The sequence below is a fragment of the Suricata suricatta genome, chromosome 7, assembly GCF_006229205.1.
Source record: "Suricata suricatta isolate VVHF042 chromosome 7, meerkat_22Aug2017_6uvM2_HiC, whole genome shotgun sequence".
Taxonomy (NCBI): Eukaryota; Metazoa; Chordata; class Mammalia; order Carnivora; family Herpestidae; genus Suricata; species Suricata suricatta.
The window spans coordinates 143,289,807-143,302,877 of record NC_043706.1 but is presented as its reverse complement, the minus strand read 5'-3'; the positions used below and the strand labels follow the sequence as shown (position 1 = coordinate 143,302,877).

The 13,071-nt window shown below is 50.7% G+C and overlaps 1 long non-coding RNA gene across 1 annotated transcript; it reads left to right on the top strand.

Moving 5' to 3' along the window:
* Positions 1 to 10,118: 10,118 nt before the first annotated feature.
* Positions 10,119 to 12,522, top strand: LOC115297124. The gene is made up of 3 exons (XR_003911290.1): positions 10,119 to 10,303; positions 10,754 to 10,923; positions 12,271 to 12,522. It is a non-coding gene; the product is annotated as an uncharacterized LOC115297124 (long non-coding RNA).
* The last annotated feature ends 549 nt before the right edge of the window (positions 12,523 to 13,071 follow it).

Genomic DNA, 13,071 nt, shown 5'->3' with positions numbered 1-13,071 from the left:
CAGCCAGCTCCCCAGCGGGGGAGGGGAGGGCAGTTCTACACCAGCCTCCATGCTTCAGGTCTTCCCTCTAATTACCTAGAAGTATGCTTGACAGCACAGCCTGTACTGGATCCCGCCCTGCCTTGTCCCGTTGCCCCACGCCCTTTGCTGTTTCTTGGGATCCCCTCCGGGATGAACTGCTCACACTCAGTCCTTCTCTTAGGGTCTGCTTCCGGGGCACCCGAACCAACTCCCCCAGACTCCGCCATGTGAAGCAGGTCCTGGGGATGGGGCTCCCGAAGTGGGTCGCTCACTAGCCAAATGGCGGGGAGGAGTCCTTGCTGATGGGAGTGGAGTGGCCTCAGTGCTGGCAGGGGCAGCGGAGGGCCAGTGGGCCTGAGCGGAGAGGGCATGGGGGAGGGGCCTTGGCTGGGGGCCATCTCCCTAACATTGGAGATGGGGGCAATGGTAATTTTAGATTTTGGAGTCAGATTTTTTTTTTTAATGATATCAAAGGGCTGAAGGTTTGGGGCACCTGGGTGGCTCAGTCCGTTGAGCGTCCGGCTTTGGCTCAGGTCATGATCTCATGGTTTGTGGGTTCGAGCCCTGCGTCGGGCTCTGTGCTGACAACTCATGAGCCTGGAGCTGCTTCAGATTCTGTGTCTCCTCCTCTCTCTGACCCTCCCCTGCTCATGCTGTCTCTCTCTCTCTCTCTCTCAAAAATAAATTAAAACAATTTAAAAAATTAAAAACAAAAACCAAAGTGCTGAAGGTTCGAGTCAGCCAACTATGGAGCAAAGGCGTGGTGTAAAAACTTGGTCACCGGAGCCGGAAACGCCCGTGACATCATGTCCGAGGCTTGAAATCCACTACGAGACTCTCCGGGGATTAGCAAACACTGTAACGTTGGGGGTTTTTATTTCAACAGACGGCCGGTTGTTCAACACGTACTAGCCCCTCTTGGCCTTCACGGTGCTTCCAGACCTGAGAGTTTATGCTGTGTGTCCAGCCTCTGTGAGCTTCAGGCCCCTCGGCTGAGAAGCAGCAACCGACCCCACAGAGTTTTGTGAAATAAGACTTTGTTGGAAATCACACCTATTTCCTAATCTCGAGAAAGGATCTGTTGAGAAGTTGGTTTCTGAGATTGGCCTGAAAGAGAACAATTAAATCAGAAATAAAGGTCATTCCAAACATAAAGGTTAATGGGAGCAAGGGAGGGGGCCGGGGAGTGTGGCCCATGTTGGCAAACATGGAAACCGATCTGTCAGAGCAGGACATGAGAGAAAATGGAGCCAGTGGATCTGGATCTGGAAACAATGGTGGGAAGTTAGTATCTGAAGGCTTGGGCAGGGAGCGCAGGGGAGCGCCCAGGGCTGCAGGCGGGCAGGGAAGTGGGGAGTGGAGGCAAAGTTAGCGTCAGTGACAGAAGTGAGCGGGTCGGGTCGGTTCCAGGCAGAGAGGTGTCATCTGGGGAAGGAGAGTGTGGGGGTCTGCTGGATGCCTGGGGGGGCTCTATAAGGAAGACGGCCTGTCAGCCCTGGGCCGGGGCCCTGGCGGTGGAGGCGCTAGGGAAACAAGACCCAGTCCCCTCAGTTGAGAGCTGGCCGCTGGCTGTCCCAGGCATCCAGGCAAATGACAATCCTTGTGGCGCCTGCAGAGACTCAGATGAAGTCTCCAGGAGGTAGAGAAGGGGGAAGCCAGAGGCACAGACAGGACTGCCCTTGCCAGGAGTTTTGCTGGTAGCTGAGGAAGAAAGGGGTACCCAGATGGGCGGAGCCAAACCAACCAGAACCCAGAACCCAGGACCAGAGTGCAGGGCAGTGTCGGGGAGGGCAGCAGGGGCGCCCCGAGGGACAGAGGAGCCACCTGGTCATCAGGGCTTCATCCACACAACAGGGGTTCGACTTTTTTTTTTTATGTTTATTTTTGAGGGAGAGAGAACATGCGTGAGCAGAGGAGGGGCAGAGAAAGACAGAGACACAGAATCTGAAGCAGCTCCAGGCTCTGAGCTGTCAGCACAGCACCTGGTGCGGGGCTGGAACCCACGAACTGTGAGATCCTGACCTGAGCCGAAGTAGGACACTTAACCCCTGAGCCACCCAGGCACCCCATGGATTCAGCTTCTATCTTGAGGCTACGAAACGGGTGCATGAAACAGCTTTACCAGGAATGGGGCAACATTCCGTCGGGATTTCAGAACATGTCCAGAGAAACAGGAGACGGGCAGGGGGACGTAGGGACGCTGGGGGCAGGGAAGGAGCCCATAGGACGGGCCTGGACTCCACCCACAAGGTGTCAGGAATTCTATACAAACTTTGCCCAAATTTGCTGTGTAAATGCTAACCTTTCATTGGCTGTTAAGGAGAAGCAGCTCACTAATTTCTTATGGGATAGTTCACAATTCCTTAAACACGTTGCCGCATACCATGTAATCAAAGAACTAATAAAATTAAATTATTGTGATTTTAAAAAAGAACATAAGTTTCTAAAAGTCAGCTGGAGATTACAAGATATTTCATTCAGTGCAATAGAAGGAGGTCTGTTCAAAAACACGGGTGTCTTCTGTGAGACCCTTACCGTCGTCGGCTGGTGTGCGCAGAGGCCGTGATAGAAAGTTGTCGTTACTGTCGGCGGTGAGCCGTTCCCAGGCTCCATACGGGAGACCGGGAGACCGTGAACTCCGTCTGCGCAGCCGCCACGACCACGTACATTATCCTCGCTGTCATCACTGCCATTACACCCGCGCCCCAGCTGGGACTCACGTGTGCCTAAGATCAAATCCACTCAGAAAGAGAAGGAATGAAGTGGGGTGGTCCATTTCCTGCACCACGTTGGCACACAAATCAGGGAGAGAGGAGAGGGGCTTGGCCTAATATCCTGGCGGCTGGGTAGCCAGACCTCCCAGGCTAAGGAGTGAGCAGGGAACACACACCCCGACCAGCAGGCCTCAAGAGGACAGGGCCTGCAGGGGGCAGAGGCTCAGTGAGGAGATACAAACAAAAGAGGGAGGGAGGGAGGGGGAGGGGCAGGGAGGAAGTGGTGAGGGAAGGAGGGAAGGGAGGGTGGAGTGGGGGAGGGGAGAGAGGGAGGGAGGGATAGGGAAGAGAGAGGTCAGAGGGGAAGGGAGGCAGGGGGGAGGGAAGAGGAGGAGGGAGGGGAGGGGAGAGGGCAGGGGAGGGGGAGGCGGAGAACCGAAGCCCGGGAGGGGGAGGGGAGCTGCCGTGCGCAGCCCAGCCCACCAGGAGCGGCCTCTTCTGGTTCGGCAGCTCGAGTTCCTCTTTCAGCTAAGCCACAGCTCTCAGTCTTGTTTCTTTTAGCAGCTTCGGAAGATGACTTTCCAGGTCACTAGGGTCTCCTTTCAGTGGCTTCTTTATCAGAGGAGAAAACTGACCTCGGGCCTCGCTGCCGGAGCGCAGCTGACCAGCTGACGAGCAGGGCTTTCCCCTGGGAGGGTGGGATTTTTCCGCCGCAAAGACCACGGACTGGGAGCTCAGTGCAGCACTCATTTCCTTGAGCAACTTGAGGCCGAAGATACCACTATCTGCACAATCGGAAACGTGAGGTCTTCAGCACTGTTGCTTAAAATTTACTTAGTAATTGAAGGGAAAGGAACTACTGAAGTCAATGTCCCACAGAGACTTTACATTAAGAAGGAAAATGATTCCCTGATTTTGTCTTGGGAGGTGAGGGAGCGAATAATTTGTTAATTTTCATATCTCACCAAAGCTGATGGATTCGAGGTTAAAAATATTTATTTTTTTAATGTTTTATTTATTTTTGAGAAAGAAAGTCCGAGCACAAGCCAGGGAGGGGCAGAGAGAGAGAGGGAGACACAGAATTCGAAGCAGCTCCAGGCTCTGAGCTGTCAGCACAGAGCCCGACACGGGGCTCAGACTCACTAGCCTTGACATCATGACCCAAACCGAAGTCAGACGCTTAACCTACTGAAACACCCAGGCACCCCTGGGTTAAAAAACATTTAAAATGAAACAATGCACAAGATGCCCCTGAATGTGTGACTGATGTGTACTTCCCATCTGGCTCCTCCCTGTGCTCGTGAGCTCGGTCTCCGTGTTTCACAGGGGACCACTGCGAAGGAAAAACACACCGCACAGCTCGTCCTATCGTTTCATCCACGCTGTCCAACAAATCACTCCTTTTTTCACAGCTTCATTGAGGAATAATTCACAGTTCACGCAGTCATCCATTTAAAGTGCACAGTTCAATGACGTTTGCATATTTACAGAAGGGTGCAACATCACCGTATTCTAGTTTTCAAATTCTGCCTTCCCTGCAAGAAATCCCATGCCCACTAGCAGCCATGGGGGCCCGAGGCAGCCACTGATACACTTGAGGTCTCTGTCATTTTGCCTATTCTGATCTATTTCTGTAAATGGGATCATTAGCATGTGGGTCCCTGGGACTGGCCTGTTTCACGTAGCGTAATGTTTGCAAAAATCGTCAGTGTGGTCGCAGGTGTCCGACTCTGTTTCTAAGGGACGACGAATGTGTCACCGCTACTGCGGAGGAGCACCCCGTCGTGCGGGCACGTTCATTTCCGTGCCTGTTCGTAGGCGGAGGGGCACTCAGACGGGTCTCCAGCGTGGGTTATCACGTATAAGGCTGTTCAACACACGAGTTTTTGTGTGAATATGTATTTATTCAGTGGAGCCCTGCTTGACACCTACAAATAAAGACAACTTGCTTAAAAGAAAAGAAGGGTCTGGACTCAGAAATGAACACGCGCGGACGCTGGTTTGAGAGACAGGAAGGAGCCACAAAAGCAGACTCTCTACCTGGATTCTGGATGTTACCGTAGGGAAATTCCTCCCCACCCCCCACCTGCACGCTCTTGGCATAGAAAGTGCCCGCTTCTCTAGCACGACAAAGTTGGCCGTGTATACCGCGATGGAGCAGAATAGGAGCCCGTCCTCAGGCACCGGTGCCCCCTCTCTTGAGGTCAGCCAGCCTGTGCTTGTGAGGATCAGGAGAGTTTAGACGGAAGTGGAGAACGAATAAGGTTGTCAGTGGCCTAAACGTTTCTCCAAAGGGTTTAGAGACGTCGCCGAAGACAGCGACAGGCTGGGGAAAGAGAAGAACCCAGCGCCCCCCACCCACGTTGGGAGTGTCCATCACACCTCATGAAAATTACTCGGTCCCTGATTTCAGCAAGGACTTACTGGTATCAGGTCGCGCAGGGGTTAAAAGCAGGGACGCCGGAGCCACCTTGCGCGGATTCAAATCCACTTCCTAGGCATGTTGACTGGAGCACGTTCCTTAATCTCTCTGTGCCTTGGTTTCCCTTTGTAAGAAGGTAAAAGTGTCTGTGTGTGAATATGTAATAGCTCAAAAGATTGCTAGGTAGCTTGAATGTCTGAAACACAGAAAGCACTAGAATATTATGATTCTACTATTGGTTCTTTTGTGTTCACAGCCTCATTTCACGTTCTCCTTGGTGCTCTGAGGGAGTTTTGTTTTCTAAAAAACTCCGTTTTACAGATGAAGCTGATGCTCGGAGAAGCTGGGTGGTTCTCCGGCAGACACGCCAGCCATCTGGTTCCCGTGGGGTTTGTGCCAATGTTCTCTCCAATACTGACACGACGGAACTTAATTACATAAAATAGAGCAGAATGACTGAAGACGGTAAGGAATACCGGAGCCAGGAAAGAGGCGTCCACCATCCCGAAGACTCAGCTGAGGCCACCAGAGGGCAGTGTGGACCAGGACAAATGTCAGCGGTCCCCTTTCTCAGCATTTTCGCTAACTGCTCAGACAGGACAGGGAAGCTGATGGCCACTGGTATCAGTTAATGGACCCTCCATTTAACTGGTGCCTTTAAATTAGACATTCTTCAATACCGAGAATGATGCGAAAGTTTTCTCTTCTTTCCACTACTTCCAAGTGTTTATTTATTTAGCTTTACAATGCATAGCCCTCTTTATGAAATTTGTTTTTAGATTTAAAAGAAAATGTTTAAAGTAATCTCCACACCCCGCGTGGGGCTCAAATTCACAACCCCGAGATCAAGAGTCACACACTCCACTGACTGCGCAGCCCGGTGCCTCTCCTCTTTATGAATTTCCGTATTTTGTTGCTAAGTGCCCGTTTGCCCGGAAGCAAAGCTTTGGTGCCACATCAGTAGGTCAGGGGCGTTCACACCTTGGAAATCCACCTTCTCTGGGCCTCAGAAGCTGTGGACAACTCAGACTTGAAGAGCTGGGATTTTTAAAAATCACTTTGAATTGCTATTACTTTTGATTCCCTATTTTGATCCATTGGTTAAAAAGCTTTGACATCGAAGCTCAGAATCCGAGCAAGGTATCAGAGCTAAAATAAGTGAATTAAACCCTTTAGATACCAGTACTATTTTAACTCCAAACTGGATGCGAAATCATTCTCTGTAATGTGAGTGAAATAGAAAATTAGGCTCATTCAGTTGGCGAGTCTAAAAAATACTCAAGAAGATTAAAATACACGAAACACACAAAGATCAGGGTATGTCCGTTGAAATAACTCTTTAGCCTCTAAAAATGTCTTCCGTATATATTTGTATATGTACACATATGACGGGTAAAATAGGCAGAGAGGGAAAGGTTAGGACCTGGGGTCCCTGGGCGGGGCAAACACCAATTTTGAGTCAGTGCTGGGAGCACCCACCTTGCAAACCCCCTCAGGGGTGAGGTTCCTCTTAAGCACGTAACAGACACTGCCTACTCCCCCTCAGGTTTTCCTCAGGGATTTGACTAAAGACCTAACTAAAAATAAGAGGTAGATCATAAACCGTATGACCCACCAGGAACGGTAGGGCCACAGACCAGCCCTCACACACCGGAGAGGAGCCAATCAGGAACGGACACCCCAGCGCCCAGAGCCCTCCCTGAGAAGGGACAAGGGGGAAGGGGGGGCTGACCAGAACCCTATGAAACAAGGACCCCTGCTTGCCCAGAGTCCTCAGAGTTGACTTGCAAATGCCCCCTCTTTGCGCAGAGAGCTTTCCTACTAGTCTTTACTTTCTGGTCTTACATTCTAATAAACTTCCGTCTGCTGCTCATTCTGTGTCCACATCTTCATTCTTCCAAGTGGCGCGACAGCGAAACTGGGTATTGAAGTAAAGAAAGAAATCCTGCCACGCGTAGAACAAACTCCTCCTTCTGCTCTCGGCCTGTTTAGTCTGCGCTTCCCCAGTGACTGTTGCGACCACGTGTCTTTTCATCTGCTTGTTAGCTCTTCGCCTTTCCTCTTCCGGGATTCGTGTTTGCCCATTTTCATATCGGTGGCACTTTGCTTACTGATTTCTAGAAGTTCTTTCTATATTATGGACACCAACCCTTTGATAGTAATGTGTGCTGCAGATTATGGCTTGCCTCTTCAATGTCTCTGTGTTCTCAGAAAATTTAAATTTTAACCTAGTTACATTTACCATCTTTTTATGGTTGCTATTTTTGGGTCTTTGTTTTTAAAAATCCTATGTAACCCAGATTAGAACTCTATTATTCAATGTTTCTGCTAAAACTTTTAAGGTTTCGCATCTCAGATTTAAATCTTCATCTCTCCGAAATTGATCTTGGGGTCTGGAGTGAGCTCGGGAGGGATCACATTTCACTTTCCCACATACTCGACCGATGGTCACAGCATTACTTACATCGAAGATGCCCCTCTTCACCCACCTGCCTGCAATGCTGCCTCAAACATGAACCGCGATTCCGTACACGAGTCCTTCCCTGAAATGTCCACTCTGTTCCGTTTGTAGGTTGGCCTATGCCCATGCCGGTGACACAGGCAACTGTGCAATATGTTTTGGTGTGGGATGGGGCACCCTTCCACTTTCTTTTTCAGGCATGCTGTGGCTCTCCTTACCCCTTTACTCCTCCAGGTAAGATGTTAAGTTAGCTTATAAATTTCCTTGAAAACACTTATTGGATTTTGACTGGGTCTATGTGTTAACCTTAAAAAATAAAACTGTCATTTAAGTAGCAAGAAACAAGTTTATTCGGGAATAACAGAGAATTACAATCCAGGACAAGCAAGCTATGGCAAAACCACATGCAGGTCCGAGAGCCAAGAAGAGTTCTATAATTTCATTGAGGAAAGGGGAGTAGGAGGGGCTGGTTGTAAACAAGAAGGGGATTGGAGTACATTGGGAAGTCAAAGGATCGTGGTTTCTGGTTGGCTGAGCTCTGACTGCCTCTCATTGGCTGGGAAGTTGCTAGGGGGAGGAGGAAGATTTTCTTCCTCTGCTGGGACAATAAATTAGTAGCTAAGGGAGTAAGGACTTGGAAGGTGGTCTTTTCCTACTGGGTTTGCAAGTGATGACCCGTGGGCCCGAGAGCTCCCCCTACTGGCCTAAGCGAAGTTTCCTTTTATTAATTTCACTGAGGGTGAGTCAACAATAGAAGAGACAGCAGAAAGATAAAGTTAGAAAAACCACCCTAAATAAGTCCTCCCTTCCACATGTTCAGGAGAACTAGTGTTGCACAGATGCCCAGCAGAGAAGGATGAGGGTGAAATCGCATACAGAGGCGTCATAAGAAAAACAGGATAAAAAATAATCCTGCAGGTAGTAAATCTCGCCAGGAGGTCATGCTTCCAAGCAGAGGAATGCTATCATGTTTTACAACAACTTTTACTCCGGGGACGCTGGGGGCTCCATCGGTTCAGCCTCCGGCTTCGGCTCAGGTCACGACCTCACGGTTCGTGAGTTGGAGCCCCGCATCGGGCTCTGTGCTGACAGCTCAGAGCCTGGAGCCTGCTTCCGGTTCTGTGTGTCCCTCTCTCTCTGACCCTCCCCTGCTCACACTGTCTCTCTCTCTCTCAAAAATAAACATTAAAAATTTTTAAATAATTTTGAAAGAATAATAAAAGAATGACTATTTTAAATATTAGACACAAAGTGTGTCCACTTTTATCTCTCCATATAAATTGTTTTATCTGCCCTTAAAAATATTTCATTAGGTGGAAACATTGTAGGAAGTGAATTGTCATAGTTACACTTTCCAATTCGCTTTTTGTGTTTAACACATACCGTCACTTTCCCGTGGCGAAGTCCCTGACTCCCAATCTCATGACGCAGAGACTAACATTACAGTTCATTGACGTAGTATCCTGGTAGACAACCAGCCGCTTCATACAGCTTGAAAGATTTTAACGCGGGGGTTGGATTTACGGGGTTTTTTTTGTATACTTGATCCTACTTTGGGCCAGAATTCTGCGCCTGATTTTTGGTCAGTAAACAACCCTGATCCCTTCACGTGCCCAACATTCTAACAGCTAAGATGTGTGACTGTACTTGGGTTGACATGAAGAAACCAGAAAATACAGTTTTGTAGTCTAGATTTTAATTTTTTTAAACACTAGATTTCTGTTTACAAAGGTAGCACATGGTCATTATTGAACAGTGAAAATAAAGAAAACACAAGGAAAAAGTTTTCAGGGTTTTCTCTAGCCTTTTCTCAATTTACAGACGTTATATACACACATACATATTTATATCAGCTACGCAAGACAAAACAAGCATTTTTTTGAAAGTTTTTATTTAAATTCCAGTTAGTTGACATTCAGTCTCACCTTAGTCTCAGGTGTGCGGCACTTCGTGTGAGGGTCGGGGCTCCTCAGGGCCCGCTGCTCCTTAATCCCTGTCATTTATCACCACCGCCTCCCCCACCGCCCCCCTGCTGGCCACCAGTTCGTTCTCATAGTTAAAAGTCTATCTCTGGGTTTGCCCCTCTCCCTCTCTCTCTCTCTCTCTCTCTCTCTCTCTCTCTGTTTTCCCCTTTGTTCTGTATCTTAAGTTCCACATACGAGTAAAATCATGTGCTATCTGTCTTTCTCTGACTGACTTATTTCGCTTAGCATAAATAATACTCTTCATCTCCGTCCACGTCGTGTAAATGGCAAGATCTCATTCTCTTTTATGACCCGTTGTGTGTACACCGCCCCTCTCCCTCCCTCCGTCAGCTGACGGCCGCGGCCGCTTCCGTCCTCTGGCCTCTGCGGACACGGCTTCCGTCCTCTGGCCTCTGCGGACACGGCTGCTGCGGACGTCCGAGCGGAAGGTCAAGGTCGTCCGGCGGCTCACACGCAGCCAGCCACGCCCACGCCGCACGGGTCTGCGTCCTCGCTGTGCGCGAGAGCCACGTCTTCTCTCGCTGTGTGAGGGATAATGGCTTGAGTTTGGGACGAGAAGAAACGAAAACGAATAGAAATAGAGCAATGCTGGAAATAGTTTATGAGTTTTCAATGAAATCCAGTAACGTTCCCGTCTTTAATACAGCGTGTGCGCCCGGGTACGCTGACCCGCCTCTACGTCCAACATTTACTATGTGGGGTAAGAAGGCACGGAACAGTTAAACGGTCAGGAGTCCTACAGCTGGTCATGACCACCTTTTGCCTACTAAGTGGAGGGAAGGAAGGCAACTGTGCCCTTAGAATGTTCTCCCATGCTGGCTGATGAATAGGACAATCTTGCCTTAAAGTATCTTAATCTTAAGCAATGAAATTAACTAGAGAGCTCCATCCCTCGACAGGACACCCCCTCCTGTATTTTATCACGTTCTTTTTTGTGCCATTTCAAGAAGTCCTCTAATTCAGTTTGGAAGTCCCGTGAGACCTCACGTGCTCACACACACGTGCAATCGTGTCTCTTGACAGCACCCAAGTTCCTGTCCATATCTGCTCCTAAAGGAGCCGCTCGCTTTGAAAGAACAGCTTCCACAAGCCTCACTGTGTCACCGAATTACCTACGTTACATAAAATGGATATAAATAATAATTTGCAGGCAGCTCAGCACTGCAGCCCTGTTTGTTGATCAAGGCAATCTCCCGGAGCTGCTCACGCACCGAAGCAGAAATAGAAAGAAGGTGGCAAACACGACAAAGGAAAACCACAGTGAGATGTCACCTCGCACCCGTCAGAGGGCTGCTGCCCAAAGGACCAGAAACAAGGAGTGTGAGTGTGAGGATGTGAGCGCCTGGAGGGGGTGCGGAGGGTGGGAAGCCTCCCCCACCCTGGGTGGGCGTGGAAATCGGTGCAGCCATCCAGGGGGACAGCACAGAGAGCCTTTGAACCCCCTGCCACGCGGGAGGAGCCGCCTGGGAGGAGAGGCCACGGGCAGGGGCCCCGGTGGCAGTCCCAGCCGGGGTGGGGGCGGGGGGCGGCTGGGCAGTGCGCCCCCCACTCCAGCCGCCGCCGTGAGAACGGACCGAGGCTGGCCTGAGCCTTCCCCCCAGAGGCCTCAAACACCGCTTGGGACAGCGTCCATATGGGCCTTTCACCCAGCCTGTGGGTACGAGCAAATCTGTGTCGGTTCATGCTGCAAAACGTGGGGTGGCCACCTGCCCAGCAAAGCAACAAACACTCAGACAGGTTCTGGGTCTGGAGAGGAGATAGAGCCGAGGGGCGTGTCTGTGAAGGCGGCAGTGTCAGCGAGGGGCTGTCGGCCCAGGCAAACGTGGGTGCCTGTTACTCAGACATGCATGCACCCAGGACTTTTCCATGCGTGACTTCATCGGCTCCTATCCGCAGACCGGCGAGCCCCCAGGGCAGGCTGCAGCAGGGACCACACCCGGGACTAAGTTCCAGGACCCAGGCTAGTATGCAGCACCCCTGGGCGCAGAACTTTGACCTCTCTCTGCCTCGCACAAGGTTGCTTGCTCCTGGGTTTGCATACAATTCATACGACACACACAGGTCTGTACTGAATGACAGTAATTACCCGTCAGTATTTCCATGTGTGGATCCCTCCAGCCAGGGGAGCCTGAACAGGAGCTCAGGGTGGCTCTGATTTCTGCCGAAAGTTCCTCACCCCTGCCCCCCAGGAAGCTGCCTGTTCCCCCTCCGGGTTCCTTGTTTACAAAAGCACAGCTTCCCTCTGCAGCAGAGCCAAATGATCAGCCTCATGGTCTAGAGCCACATTCAGTTTTTTTTTTTATGAGCTGCCTCTCAGTTTTGCTCAGGTAAGAACTAGGTAATGGCCAGCCTCCCATAAATGCCGTCTCTGAAAAGACAGAAGCAAGCCATTGTCTTTGATCCAAAAACACGGGTCTCCTTTTTTTTTTTTAATGTTTATTTATTCTTGAGAGACAGAGACGGAGCGTGAGCAGGGAGGGGCAGAGAGAGGAGACACAGAATCAGAAGCAGCTCCAGGCTCTGAGCTGTCAGCACAGATCCTGACATGGGGCTTGAACCCACGACTGTGAGATCATGACCTGAGCTGAAGTCGGATGCTTAACCGACTGAGCCCCCCAGGCGCCCCAAAAAACAAGCGTCTCCTAACACAAGCTTCTCACTTCCTAGGTTACTGTCACCTGCTCTCCGTTATCCGTACTTCAAAGGACTGGGTCAAGGCTGCTGACGCTGGGAACGTGAGTGAATTTCGGCCCAGACAGCACAACCTTTAGAGTGATGTGTGTGACTTCCTTTACCAGAGGGACACTGGGGACGGTGGACGGAGCCTACTCACAGCCACATTGTCACCGCTGCACGGTGCTAACACCGAGCCCTCGTGTTCGACCAGAGACCCCTTAATAAAATTAATAAATGACTTAATACATAAATAATAAAAGTTAATAAGATAATGGTAGGGGCACCTGGGTGGCTCAGGTGGTTGAGCGTCTGACTCTTGATTTCGGCTCAGGCCGTGATCCCAGGTCGTGGGATTGAGCCCATTGTGGGCTCCACGCTGAGCAGGAAGCCAGATTGAGACCCTCTCTCTGCCTTAGCCCCCTCCACCGCTCACACACACCCTCCCTCCCTCCCGCGCTCTCTCTCTCTCTCTCTCTCTAACAAACCAAAACCCCCCACAAAACAAAAGTAAACAAACAAACAAAATGTTGCGCAAGGGCGCTCCCGGGAACTCTCCGTCTAGGAAGCGAGCCTCGTGCCCGCGGGCCACACAGCGGATGCTCGGAGCCGCGGCGAAACGGACCCCTTGCGGGGGCGGCGGAGACTTAGGACGATTCCGCGTGCCCGGCTGCCAAGGACTCTTCTCCCTAGTGCGAGCTTCTGGAAAAGGAGTCTTGGGAAGAGGAAGCCTTCTCCTGCTCTGGATGACAAGGACGTCCCCTCTCTGTGGGGTGCGGTCTTGGGCTGTCAGAC